At 40.0% G+C, this 13,866-nt stretch overlaps 1 protein-coding gene across 1 annotated transcript in view; it reads right to left on the reverse strand.

Annotated features, from left to right (window-relative positions):
• The window catches only part of march8 (membrane-associated ring finger (C3HC4) 8), a 92,844-nt gene extending 80,131 nt beyond the window's left edge, over window positions 1-12,713 (reverse strand). Inside the window, exon 1 of the mRNA XM_042502156.1 lies at window positions 12,635-12,713. The gene's annotated coding sequence lies outside the window, so the exon portion shown is untranslated. The remainder of the gene's footprint in view (window positions 1-12,634) is intronic.
• Between the last annotated feature and the right edge of the window lie 1,153 nt (window positions 12,714-13,866).

The raw sequence follows: 13,866 nt of genomic DNA on the forward strand, positions 1-13,866 counted from the left end.
GGTAATCAGCCAAAGCGGATTTCCAGATTGAGTTACAGTAAGCGAGCAGGTGCAGCCTCTATGTCAAGGAACACTGGCTGCTTGGAAGAAAAAAAATCACACCTGCAAATGTTTTTTTCTTTTTTTTCACAGTCCTAATTACACTTCTCTGGCAAAAGAAAATAAGTGGCTCTCATTTCTGACACACACTCGCAGCAGCATTGAGGTCTAGACGGCACAGAGCCTCTTCCCAGTTGATTCTGCTGTGTGCTTCAGGTCAAGTGGGTGATGAAGCTGTTGTGGAAAGTTGTGTGGACGCCTGCTGTTAATTTTAATGAGACACTGCCAAACTGAAAGATGCAGCAGCAGGTGAAGGATGACACCACTGGATTTCATTTGTGGATTTTCAGTACGTGAAAATACCAACATGCATGGTGTGAAAAAAATCCCTTCGAGTGCACTGGATCATTTTTTTTTAATGATGTGGTCTATAAAAAGACCTAGAGAAGGTGTACTAGTTAGCTTACCCTTATTACTTTTGCTAAACGGCAGTCCGCTGGCTAAAATAGCCATGTAAAATTACAGACTGCAGACTTATATGCAAAATTATTATTATTGTTTGTACATGATGATCTGTGGCACCTACACATGAACTGCACTCTCGTGGGTGAACGTCTTGTTTTGTTTGACCCATCCACCTCCTCTTTCTTCTGCCCAACACGGACATCAGTTGGTTTCATGCTGTGTTCACAATACAAACAACTCAGCATGAGAGCAACAGGTCATTCTCATCGGAAACCGATGACATGAAGCTACAAACTGAAGCCCAAATGTTGTCAGTGCGGACAGGCGTGACATACCACTAATACAAGTTAGGCTGGCCTCAACTGTTTTCAGTGCTCCAATGATGTGATGAAAGTGTCAACCAATCATATATTTTTGTTTCTAGATGTGGTGTCGTGGTATTTAGCTTAGTTAGTTGACTGTTAGCTCCATGTGCCTTGTGGTAGATGCAATGGGCCAGCTAATGTGATGTTAAAATGAGGCTCAGACATTGATCAAAAGACATTCAGTTGAGGTGCATTGTTTCAAGAAGCAGACACACACAAGCCTATGACAACATAACTATGTCAAGAAGCACTTGAGAAACACCCCAACATTATTTTGGCAATAATATAGCTGGTTGTGTTGTTGCTATATCGCTCATACCATCAGCATCGAGTATTAGCGTGGATCTGTTTACACCGGAGACCGTGACAAAGCATCAGTATTCAACTAACTGGAGATGAGAACAAGCGGAGAATCAATATTTTATTTGTTTTAAAACAATGTGTTTATGTATAAGCAACTCAAATCTGCCTTAAACGAGGGGACATGACATGGCACACTGACAAACTGGGATATTCTGAAACGCCATACTGCATATTTATTGTTGCGGCCAACAACGCCACTTTTGACCTCCAAGAACTTCAAAACAGGATAAAGCAACAAAGACTAAATGCCTAAAATTAGGTGTCACAGCAATCAGTTTGGTTTGGGTTTTTTTTTTTTTTGTCAGTGGGAGATTACTAACAGGTGGAATATTACCAACACCAGTCACACTGCTTACCTCACACTGACTGTATTAACAAAAGGTTTCCCACATTTCCTCATACCTTCTCTTATATGACATGACCAAGTCTCATCCATGACTCTGGGGAGTGTTACACTTAAAAAATGTCTTGGAGTAAAAAACTATAGACACTAAATTCAGGAGAGTGTATTACTGAAACTGGTAGAAGAGAATCAATCTTAATTTTAAAAGGTCAGTTCAGCCATATTACATCAAAGTGTATAAGACATACATCTAGTGGTATCTAGCAACTTTTTGTAGGGACTATTTCTTCATTAGAAAGCAGTTTCAGGACGTACCTGTGGCCTCGAGGTTTAACGGCTGACTGTGAAATAGCAGAAACTGCTTCAAGTCAGGGAAAGGAAACTGCTGCATGTTATTCCCCCCTCTCTCTTCCCTTATTTCCTGCCAACTCTGTTCTTCTCTATCTAATAAAAAATAAAGTATGCCCTCAAAGTACTTCTTTAATAAAGTCAATAAACACTTTTCAAGGCCTGTGGATTACCCTGAGTCAGTGGGACATTGTTTCTCAAAAGTGTTTTTCCATGAACTAAGCACCATACCAAAACTACAAAAAGCAGTTCCCTTCCATTTAGGGATGTAACTATGTATCATAATCATCAATTAATCTGCTGCTCTGCTCTTTTCTTGTTTGACCAATTAATCATCATTGTTGATGAAATGTCAGACAACTGTGAAATAGTTACTGAGAAGCCAGGGTGACAGATTCAAATGCGTGTTTCATCCAAGATATTCAGTTCATAATCACAGCCTATATGACACCAAAAACATCAAATCCTCACAATTGACACGCTGGAACAGGAGAATGTTCTGTGCGCAAGAAAATAACTGCAATGCTTAAATGATTATCAAAATAATTAGTGATTAATATTTCGTGGACTAGACAATTGATTAATCAGCTCATTGTTCCAGCTCTAATCCCAAAACATCCTAAAAACATCTGGAAATGAAACCAGAACATTCTGCATGCTGACTACATGCCACTATGTGGAAAATATGTGTTTTTGCAAGACATTTTTAGTGTCTCTGGAGATCAGACGTCAATGTTTGGGGTGATGAGACATGGTGCACATACGGAGAGAGGGTTATTCATCACACAACCTTTGACACATCAAGACATGTCTTGATTTAGACCCTCATCCTCCCACTTTTCTTCACAGCAGCCATATCCAAGGTAATGGAACAAATGAAGGTGTCAGGTTGGTTTGACAAAGTGCCCCAGCAACCCCCCCCCCTCCCTTTTTTGAAAGGGGGAAAATCAGCCCTTGCGCCACTCCAAAATAACACACCCTTGATGTCGCACATCTTGACAAAACTAACTCTATCCATGTGGAGCAGTTACACAAGTTTTACTCATGTTAATATGATGTTGATTGATCAAACAGCGACTTGTGTATCTTGTGTAAAGGTCCAGTGTGTAGGATTCAGGGGAATATATTGGCAGATATGGAAGATAATATAATATGTGTTTTCCTTAGTGTGTAATCAATTGAAAATAAGAATTGTTGTGTTTACGTTAGCTTACAATGAGCTGTTTATATCGAAGTGGGATGCGGGTCCTCTTCCACATAGTTCACTATGTTGCACCGTCATGTTTCTACCATGGCCCAGAACAGACAAACCAGGGTTTCCCACACATTCATTCACACATCCATGATCAAAACATCTGCCACCACAAAGTGATTTTATATTTTGAAGCTGGAGTGCCATAGAAATATGCCATTTGGTTATGGATTGCGCCACACTCTTGGAGCGTAGAGTGTACTCTAGACTCAGACGGAGCAACAGAATGCCTGGCACAGTGAAAATGAAACTTAACCTTTAACTGCGCTCGGTGTAAAAGTTTGCATTCACTGCCATTGCAGCAGCTGCTCCTTTCACTCATGGATCTGATCTGATCAACTCTGACCAGACTGATAGATCAATTTTCCAGCCCGGGACTAAAACTCCACACAGTGCTGCAGGGGAAAAAAAGAACTCCCAAATAGTTGCACCGGCGCTGCATTCACAAACGTCTCTTGCAGCTACCGCCACATATAGATTGTAATTCTGTGGAAAACACTGAAAACCAAGTACACGCTCTAGATGTGTGTTTTGCACCAGTCATGGTAGTTAGCAGCTCCTCTGCAATGAGCCCAACAGCTTTAGAAAAACACTCATTTTAATGCAAAAACGTTTTATTCAGTGTTTTTACAGTTTAATTCCCCCAGTACGTTTATTTTAGAGAGAAAGAGGCCTCTGCTTATGGTAAATACCTCCTGAACAATCAATTAACACTGAAGGAATCCTTACCAGGAGTTCATGCTTGGCATATGGGAGAAGTTTCCGCTGATTGAAATCTGCAGTCCTCACCACAAGATGCAATGAAATCTTACACACTGCTCCTTTCAGATTTTCAGCTCAAACCATATTCAACCAAGAGGCTGAAAATAAAAACTGTTACACAGCCATAATCACTCATTCATCTGTATTAACTCATACAGCATAAAGCAGCAGGTAGCTCATGTCAGCCTCATAACCTGCGACTTGACAGAGCAGCTTATCCCTCCCTGGACAGCACAAATTATGCTAAACGTTGTCAAGAAAAAGCCATTTCTCCCATCTGAACCATCATTACAGCTGTTCACCTGAATGGTTTGAATGTTGTCGCAGCTGTCCGTGTGATCACACCGGCTTCAACAGCTGTACACAGCATCACACAGCAACTTGCATTCATTTCATTGAATTAGTATTTGTCAAACAAACTAATTTCAAACCTACTACACCACATTAAGTCTACAAAACAAATTTGTACCAGCAATAACAGGATGAGTTCATTATTTAAATCACTATTAAAAACTGCAACACACTTAAAATGATCAAAGAAGTGTGCCGTATTCTCAGGCACAGCAGAGATTTAGAGCTAGAATTTTTTTTCCGCTGCAGTAACAGGGGACTGTTTCTGACATGAATGTATTATTTGATGAAATTTAATTCATGAATACTCTTAAAAATAACAAGCAGCATACCTCTTCTGGCAACGCAGACACCATCAGCAGAAACAAGTGATGGGGAACAACAGAAAAGTCATTAGTAATAAAAATGAATTTCATATTCCTAATGAAATGACAGTAGGGACTCTGCTCTTGGGATCTTGTGGTTGTTTTGCAAAAATCCATATCAAAAGTTGATTATATCTGTTCTGTTTACAAGCACTTGAGTAAATTACACATATGACCAGTGAACTGATCGTCTTCCAAAGGACAAACCCCAAAGAAGTTCCAGAAATTGCACAGCACCTCCCAAAGATCGCATGACAGTCTGAGTTTAAAACACAATGACATATAAACTATTTTCTTTGTCTGCTAAGCCACAGTGGCTGCTGCTGCAGCTCAAGCCAATTACACAGTTTTTCCTCCAGTTAGTCCAAACAAAACACTGCTGCCGATGTTCAAAGGCAAAAACAAACTTTCATGAGATGCCTCTAAGATGAGTTGCTAGTTCTGCATAATATTAGTGGGACAGACAGTGACTAAAAAAAATGCATTTACAGGGAAAGGTCACAGATTATCAATTAGGCATACATACTTGCTATACTCCAAGTCAGTCATTAGTCTCCAAAACTCAACTTGTACATACTGGAAAACTTGGGTTAAAAAAATGCATTACATTGAACATTATGGTTACAGAGATAGTTTTAGATCTTTTGAAGTAAGGCTGTATGAGGTACTTAACTATTGTCAGTGTATTACAAACAGTATATGTCAGTCAGCATGTACTTTATACTAAGAGTATTTTTTACTGCTTTATCTTTCCATCAGACTTCCCATTCTAATGGGGAAGCTAGGAACAGCTTCAGTTTCCAATTTGATACCATCAAAATGATGATTCTTGTTCGCCCCAAAAATGTCTATCACATTAATGCACTAGAAGACATTAACACTTTGAAATCAGTGTGTGTATCGACTAAGTTACAGCTTTGAGAAAAAAAATAATTCTGAAAGCACGTTTGCAATGATGGATTAGCCATCAAAAACATTTTTGCATGTAGATTTTTGTACTCGAACAAAGTAATGAATATGGATGGCTGACTGGCTTTCAGAAATCTAATTAAGTATGATATGCTGAAGAAAATAGTTAATAGAGATGTAAAGCAGAATGCATAGTGTGTGTTTGCTTAAAAGACTAAAATCTGAACTGGAGCTTGAATAAGCTTTGCTCTTATGAATCAAAGCTCAGGGGAAACAGTATATAATAAAATATATAATAAATATGCTGGGAATCGTATTAGAATAAAACATGTTTTTTTTATTGATTGATTCCTTATAGTCACGCAGCTTTCAAAAAATACATCAAATGTTGTTTAATGTCCTGCCATGCAAACAGTCTGAGTAAAGGTGAGTGACTATATAGGCTACAGTACATCCAAATGTACTGTAGTCACACTGCAACTGGAGAGACTGTCGACAGACACTTACAAGACATCCATATAAATGAAAGACGCAGAGCCTCTGTTCTTAATGCGGAACTTAAAGACAATTTTCATCCCTATTTCCACACTGTCGTATCGCTCTGCCTTCAGTCGCTCCTGTTTCAAGACGTCGCCTTCAACACTGCTGATTAAGTAGCAGTGTGTCAAGTCTGCAGTCAGTCCACCAATCAGACACAGACAGGTGACAAATTAAAGCAAAGAGGAAACACGAGGAGAGAAATAATTAATGCAGATTCTTCCATACAGCATGTAAGGAGTCACTCAACAATTTGATGAGCATGGAAGTGATGTGAATTATATGCTATGCACTCTGCAGTCTATACATCTGAACCTAATTTACCTCCAAATACAATGAAGAGCCACTAATGTTAGCCTTCACTCCTGACAGCACCTAAAAAAGGCTTTCATATAATGGGGAAATACATACAGACACATGGAAGTGGCTTTTCTATAGTGTAACCTGCAACATGCCAGACAAAGGAAGTTTATAATGTGCTCCTCAGAAGTAATGCTCAGTTAATCTTACATTGGAGCAGATGAACACATCATTTCATCCCTACACTTTTGCTCATGCTTTTTTAATAGTCTTAAAAAAAAACACCAACCTTCAAACTCTTTAAATTAAGAGTATTGCTCTTTTTATTAGCCCAGGCGCCAGAAGAAAAAATGTTGGCATTGTATGTTTCTGTAAACCATGGATAAGTTACATTTGTACATTTCAGACATATCATACCAGAGTAGTATGTGGGCTCTATATGAGTACATGAAATGTTGTCATCAGGAGGTAGAAGGGCCGGTGTATGACGTTTCACCTAGGTGAGACACCTGCCAAGCTGCAGAGCACTGTTTGAGACCAACAAACAGCAAAAAAGTGCATTTTTATGTGAATCATCACAGCTTTTCCAGCAGTTTTTTGTCCAATTTTAAGCCAAAAAATGATCTTTTCCTCACAATAACCATGCGTCTTTGGACCCACACAAATCACCTAACCTCCCATAACCACTGCTTTCTTAAAGGTAAAGAAACTTATCTGCTACATAATAACATGAAAATGTCATGTGTCTGGTGTTTGCGGAAACATACATTGCCAACATTTATTCTAGTGATCGGGTTGTTACTGTACCATCACCAAAACACCAAAAAAAGGAATAAGTTTTATAAGAATTGTGTTTAATCGCTCCTGTGGAGCACCGGATAATCTATGGTAACACAAGAGACAATCCCGATGCAGCTACCAGTTCAACAGACCAGCAGGTGAACGCAAAGTATCACTCTGAATATTTAGACTGTTGATAGTGATATGAAACCCAAAAAAGAACAAATAAAATATACAAAAATCAAATATATAAGCCACTGTGTTCGTTGTCTGGCTACAGCAGCACAGAGTATTGTACTCTTGTGGCTCCTTCTCCACACTCTCTTTTTGATTCGTTGCCACGAGCAGATAGAAACCTAGGGAGACTGTGAAAGCCCTAATGACATCATCAACCATAGCCCGCTACCTGCAGCAGTGCCATCCGATGGTCCATTCAGCTGAGCCAGCACCTCTGCTCGGCTGATGTATAGCAGCTGTCGAGCCCTCCCTGTCTTCATCCCGTACATTATCATTTTATTGCGCCCGTGCAACACACACAAATTACACACACACACGCACACACAGTACGTCTGAGTGAGGGAGGCAACTCAAGATCAGTAAGAAATGTCAATATAAACACTGTGTGGTCTCATAACCAATGTTTTTTTAACTACTGCCATTAGCATTACTCCAGTGAGAGTTAGTTCAAGGGGATGTATGACATCATCCATAGGAAGTCATTAGATTGGATCAATACTCTATTCCCGACAGACGAAGACCAGCCACAGTGGGGCACAGCAGCAGGGCAGGCCAGGATTAAGTTAGTGCATGGGAGGCAAAGCGAAACGACACAGTATCATACCTTTAATATGTTATTAGATTACAGCCCTGCCAGACGCTGATACAACAGGACTAGCAGGGGACGTGTTCATACGATTACAGTCCAGGATCAGATAACAAAAGCAGTATGGGACACTCAGACAGAGTCTACGAGGCACTGGGAACCTTGTGGTGCAATTGCAGCTGCCATACGGTGGTAATATTGTTAATAGACTTTTAATTAGTTCAGCTGAAGATCAATTAAAAAAGTAAAACTTGCTAAGCAGGAAGTCTCCTAAACAGAGGTAATGACTGACACCATCACGATGTCCTTACAGTCCCCGGAGTTCAGGAAAACCCACATCCTGAGTAATGCACGCATGTACTCCTGTAAAAGGGAACAGGATACGTATGAGAGCAAATTTTGGTTGGCTGGATCCATCTCCCGTCTCTCTTTACAGAATGCAATCAATAATATTTTACAGATTAAGCATCAGAAAGGAGACAGGGGTAAGCAGCTGATGTAGAGTGTGAGTCAGAGAACAGTGTCTGCAGGTGCCATTTAAAAAAACAGTTGACATTAAAGATTGAAATAGAAAGATATTAGCACATTAGATCACTGCTGCTGCTTGGCTGGGGTGCAAATCACAAGTGGGGCGGTTACCTACAACATTATCACGCGTTCCCGCATGGGAAATACAAAAGGAAGTCTACGTGTTTTATGGAGAGAGAGAGAGAAACACTGGGGGAGAGAGTGTTAGCCTACATTTTTTTGATTGGTGTGTAAATCAAAAGTTTTATCACAAAATTGATTCTCTGGACATATGATACATAGATATTGCAGATATCACAAAGTCTGCTCCGATACAATTTGATTTGATTCAAATTAGGGGTGATTAATATAAGGAGATATAAGTAAATATACACATTGTCTATTTATCGGCTGCTTATCATAATCTGCCTGACGCTAACCCGCTAGCATTGTTTGACTGTTTGAGAAGGAGGCGTGCTTTCACAGAAATGGTATCACAGACATGCCAAGGAAATTTAAAAATAAAGGTGTGCCTTAAAGTTAGCAATATGTATAGATGATTTAATTTTGCTTGTTGATATTAGATTGTTGTTAACTGAAATCGATAAATCAATAATAAAGATTCACAGAGGTCGAAATACAAAGTTATGCAGTAAAAAACTCAAACATCACACTGAAATGTATTTGTCAGTGTACTAAAGTAAGTCATAACATGTATAGTAAAACTTGTCACTGCTAAGCAGCACTTACAACACCCTCCCTGTTCATACTGATAATCTACAGGGAGACTCAACTTGCTTTGGCAGGAGGGCCACTTTTGCAGATGACAGGATGCCAGGGGCCAATTGCAACAGTTCCACACAGGGACATATCCCTTGCGTTCATGAAGAGTAAAAAAAACCCTGTATGTAAACAATATGACAATATATCAATCAAGGTTTTAGATTAGCATTTGTTTTTTCAAATTAATTGATTATTTGACAAGGTATGGCTGAAATGATGACCACGAAAACTAATTTGTAACAAAAATATTGATTGAAGGCCATTTTCAAGAAAAATGACAAAATTTCTAAAATTTTACTTTTTCTGTTGTTCATGTTGTTCTTTGCCTTCAATGATAGTAAATATATTATCTTTGGGTTTTGGGACTGTTGGTTGCACAAAGTAAGGCATTTTAATACGTCAACTTTAATTCTGTGAAACTGTGATGGACATTTGTGTCACCGCTGCCTAACATTTAGAGGAAGAATAACTGACACGTGAAACTACAATGTTAATGATCATTAGCTGCATTACCATTAGCTTTTACAAAACTAGTTTGGCTTGAAAAACTAGTCAACACAAATAAAAATATTTTACTTTCAGCTCTAGGCCCTTTGAAAGATGCTGTATGAGATTCATGACGACAGGCATCAAATTCTGGAAAAAAAAACTAATTAGCCAAAATAAAGTCTTACTGCGGGTGAACCAAAGCTAAAAACCTTTTTCTGAAACTCTTCTGCAAGTCGAAATGTTTCTAGCCGTTGTTAAATTGAATTTGATTGAAACCTCTATAGAATAGCACAATGGGGGCTGTCAAACGCATCCTCTGTTCCATATTGTAAAATAATGTGGGAGGCACATTTCACCATCACAACCAATTGTGTCAAACAATGACGGCAGTTAATTGGCAGAAAGCTACTATCGGAGCCTTCAGATACTTTGGATTGCATTCTTTTCGCCCTCCAATTACTTTCCTCAGAACCTATCTCCGGAGACAGAAAGTATAAGTTAATTTGCAAGCACACAATGGGACAGTCCATTAAGACTGCAGGCTCCTTCCCTCACATTTTTAGCCGCTTAACAGACAAAGTCTCCATCGCCCTCTTCCTTCCTTTTGGAATCATAATCATGGCTTTACTTTCTCATTTCTCCCTGCAGTCGGTCCTGACAGGACGACTGATGACTTCAGAGTATGTTGACAGCTCAGGCAGCTCGGGGTCTGGAATAGATGAGATTTCTCATAACGGCAGAAAGCTTGTTGATACCTGCAAAATCCTTCACTGTCAGAGGGCAGTAAGTCAGCCGGTTGTGACGGAGGACCAGGCCAGGCCAGGAAGAGGAAACAGGAGGGAGTGGAGTGCACTCTCGGAAGTGCATGAAAGGATTTTTCACTGCAAATAAGTTGGTGCAAGTGCAGCCAAAACTTAAAGAAAAAAAAAGACTCTAAAAGTCACTTGATATGTTTTTCTAATTACTATTATGAAAAAAAAGTAACCCTGAACATTTGACATAATGTTGCTATTGCTATAACTCCGTAAAATACTCAACATGAAGACTGTGACAAGTTGAAAACAGCTCATGAATAAAAAAGGCTTACTTCTCTCTTTTGCCGCTACAGTAGATTAAGTGTTACCAATTACTTTTTTTTCCAAAGTCGAGATATTTCTTTTGTTCAACTCGAGTGCGACACCAAGATTAGATTTCCAACTGCTTGCCTACAAAAAGGCCACCGTCCGTCACTCAAACACTCATCTATGTGAGAAACTTAAACAGAGTGTGTGTGTGTGTGTGTGTGTGTGTGTGTGTGTGTGTGGAGAAGAAGACGATCTATATGCGGTAATTCCATGTGAGGAGGCCGGACTTCTGACACAGCAGCACGACAGAGAGAATACGCATTGTGTTATCTGCAAGTTTATGCATACACACTCCATAGATACCAACGGGACAATGAGGCTTCTTATCGCAACAAGCCCTCAGTATTTCACAACACTGGCAAAGACATAACCAAAGGCTACAGTGATGTGAAACACACACACACACACACACAGACACAGCTCGCTCATCCTATAACCCTGACAGTAGCAAACCACCACACTGGAGCCTGCTGCATGATTAAGGTGGTGTTATGAGAAGCTCCCTTTGACATTACGCCAGGACTCGTTGCCTTGGAATGAAAATGAGCGAAATGTTTGACCTCCCACTGGAAAAAATAAACAGTGCAGCAGGCTTTCACAAAGTGGTAGCAAGAAAATACAACACAAGAGTACTTTGCTTTCAAAAAGATTTAAGCTGCAACCTCAATACAGTTGCACACAGCAGGGCTAGAGTGTAAGGTGGAACAAACTGAGGAAAGCTGATCCTGCAGCCAATGAGGAGACAGAGTGCAACATGAGAGCCACTGTAACATTTCACTTATTACTGGGTCTGATGACAGACTACAAATCTCACTGTTTCTACCTTTTCCAGTTTAATCCAAGTGTGGAATCATTGTGTTGTTGATGTCACGCAGAGGATATAGCAAAAGAATCAGTGATGTTTTTCCCTGCAGCTAGCCTGTGGAAGCAGTGCAGCTGCCACTTGGCTTTATTATGGTTCATAATAAGGCAACATCCAGCCGGACAGTGAGCCTCAGACCTGGAGTCTACAGTAAATACAGTAGCAAATGTTTGTGGGACAAAGCAGGCTGCCACCATGCAAATTTTACCATTAACAATCCATATTGATCCAGTATGGTAAAAGGGGTGCTGTATGACCCCTGATGCACATATGTAAATGCAGGTTAACAGCACCTTAGACCGCAATGCCACAATATCAATGCATTAATGCTTAATCGTGCAATAAATTATATTTTCATGATCTGGTGTGCCATCTTATTCCACCAAAGGCTTAGGAGACTAACAAAGGCTTGCTCGGACACAGACAACATTACGTCCTCTCTCGCAAATACACGCTGAATGGGCAAAAACCAAAGCATTGGATTCATTTCAATACAGCAGCTGAAATAAACGCGTTGCTGATTTTTTTTTTTTTTTTTTTTACTGCAGAGCGCAACAGTCGCTGACATTAAACTGAATTTTCATACCTTTATCACAACAGGCTACCGTCGCCGGAGACTCAGCGGGTAATTAAAAAAAAAAAGAAGAAGAAGAAAAGGAGCAAATTCTCACACATTCACATCCCAGCACAGTCCAGACGCACGTCCGTCCGTCCGTCCAACCGACCGACCGTCAGCCGCCTCCGGTTGGGTTTAACACAGCGAGAGACGCAGCGGAGACACAGGACACTCAGTGTGGACGGACGCATAGCTGCATTGGACTAAATGTTGCTCCATATTCCCACTAACAGAAAAAAGAAGACACTCACCGCTGTGTTTGGCACCGAATGACGACGTTTTGTTTATTTCATTGCCCCCGCTGAGCAGCTGTGTGTAGTGGTGCGTCACTGACTTCCGCGTTAAGATGGAGTGAAAAAAAAATGCAGGAGAAATAATTAATTTAAAGGACAGGCGGCGCACGCGGGCGCACCGAGGGCTGGAAAATGTAGCCTATGATGAAGATTGTAATGACTGTAGGATAAAATAATATTTCAACTCCGCTAATATTTTCTAGTAATTGCCTACTCATAATTGTGAAATGTAAGGGACTGTGCTTTATTATCAGAGTAGTGGTTAGTGGGGGGTGGCTTGGGGTGGGACGACTTTTTTTCCCCAATATCATGGCCCTCCCTACAGCAACAAATGTTTTTCCTTGAATCTCTGAGTGAGAGGGGAAATTGCATGACTCTTCCTCCAACATAATTAATCATTATTTAACAGTTTCTGGAAATAATAAATGGTGCAGTTTTGGAGATTTTTAATGAAAATGTCCCATTTTAATCCACTTCCTGGTTTTGTTGTTCTGAGGATATTTAAATTACATACATTTAAAGCTGAAAGTCCCTCCCAACTACAGACATTATTTGAGGCTTTTGACCAAAAACTGATTTAAAAAAAAAAACACTGACTTTTAGAAGAGGGAACCGGAGGTGTCGAAACACTAATTCATTTCTGGGTTTTAGGACTCAATATAGAGTATTTATTGCTTCATGCGTTACTGAGCAGCTCACATAAGAATAAACAGGGCCCCGCCTCCATGCTGTTTCCAGGTTTTCTTGATAAATCCATGGTTGAAGTGCCTCATCCATTTTGCACCACCGCCTCCACTCTCACAAGTAATGAACAGTCCCTAAATACGACAAACACACAGAGCATTGTCTTCCAGATCTACAGTTGCCCAAATTTGATTAGATTTACTGTTGTGCTTCAGTGTCAACACCTTAATTAACCCCATCAACAGCAGCAGCAGGCTGTTGTTTGCAGTAAAAAAAAACCCACTCTGCTTATCAAAAATAGCATACATGTATCAGGTGGAGATGATGCAGGACCCATCCTTCTCTCCCTCTAAATGGGTTAGTACTTTTTGCTTTATGTGGTTGGATTGGTTAAGGTGAAGGTTAGGGTAAGCCAGTCAGAGGCAGAGTTAGGCAGGTTATTTCTTCTTTGCCATCTTGGGGAAAAACATTATCTTTAAATGTTTTGGATTGATTTAACAGACAAT

This window comes from Plectropomus leopardus, chromosome 15 (genome assembly GCF_008729295.1).
Source record: "Plectropomus leopardus isolate mb chromosome 15, YSFRI_Pleo_2.0, whole genome shotgun sequence".
NCBI classification, from domain to species: Eukaryota; Metazoa; Chordata; class Actinopteri; order Perciformes; family Serranidae; genus Plectropomus; species Plectropomus leopardus.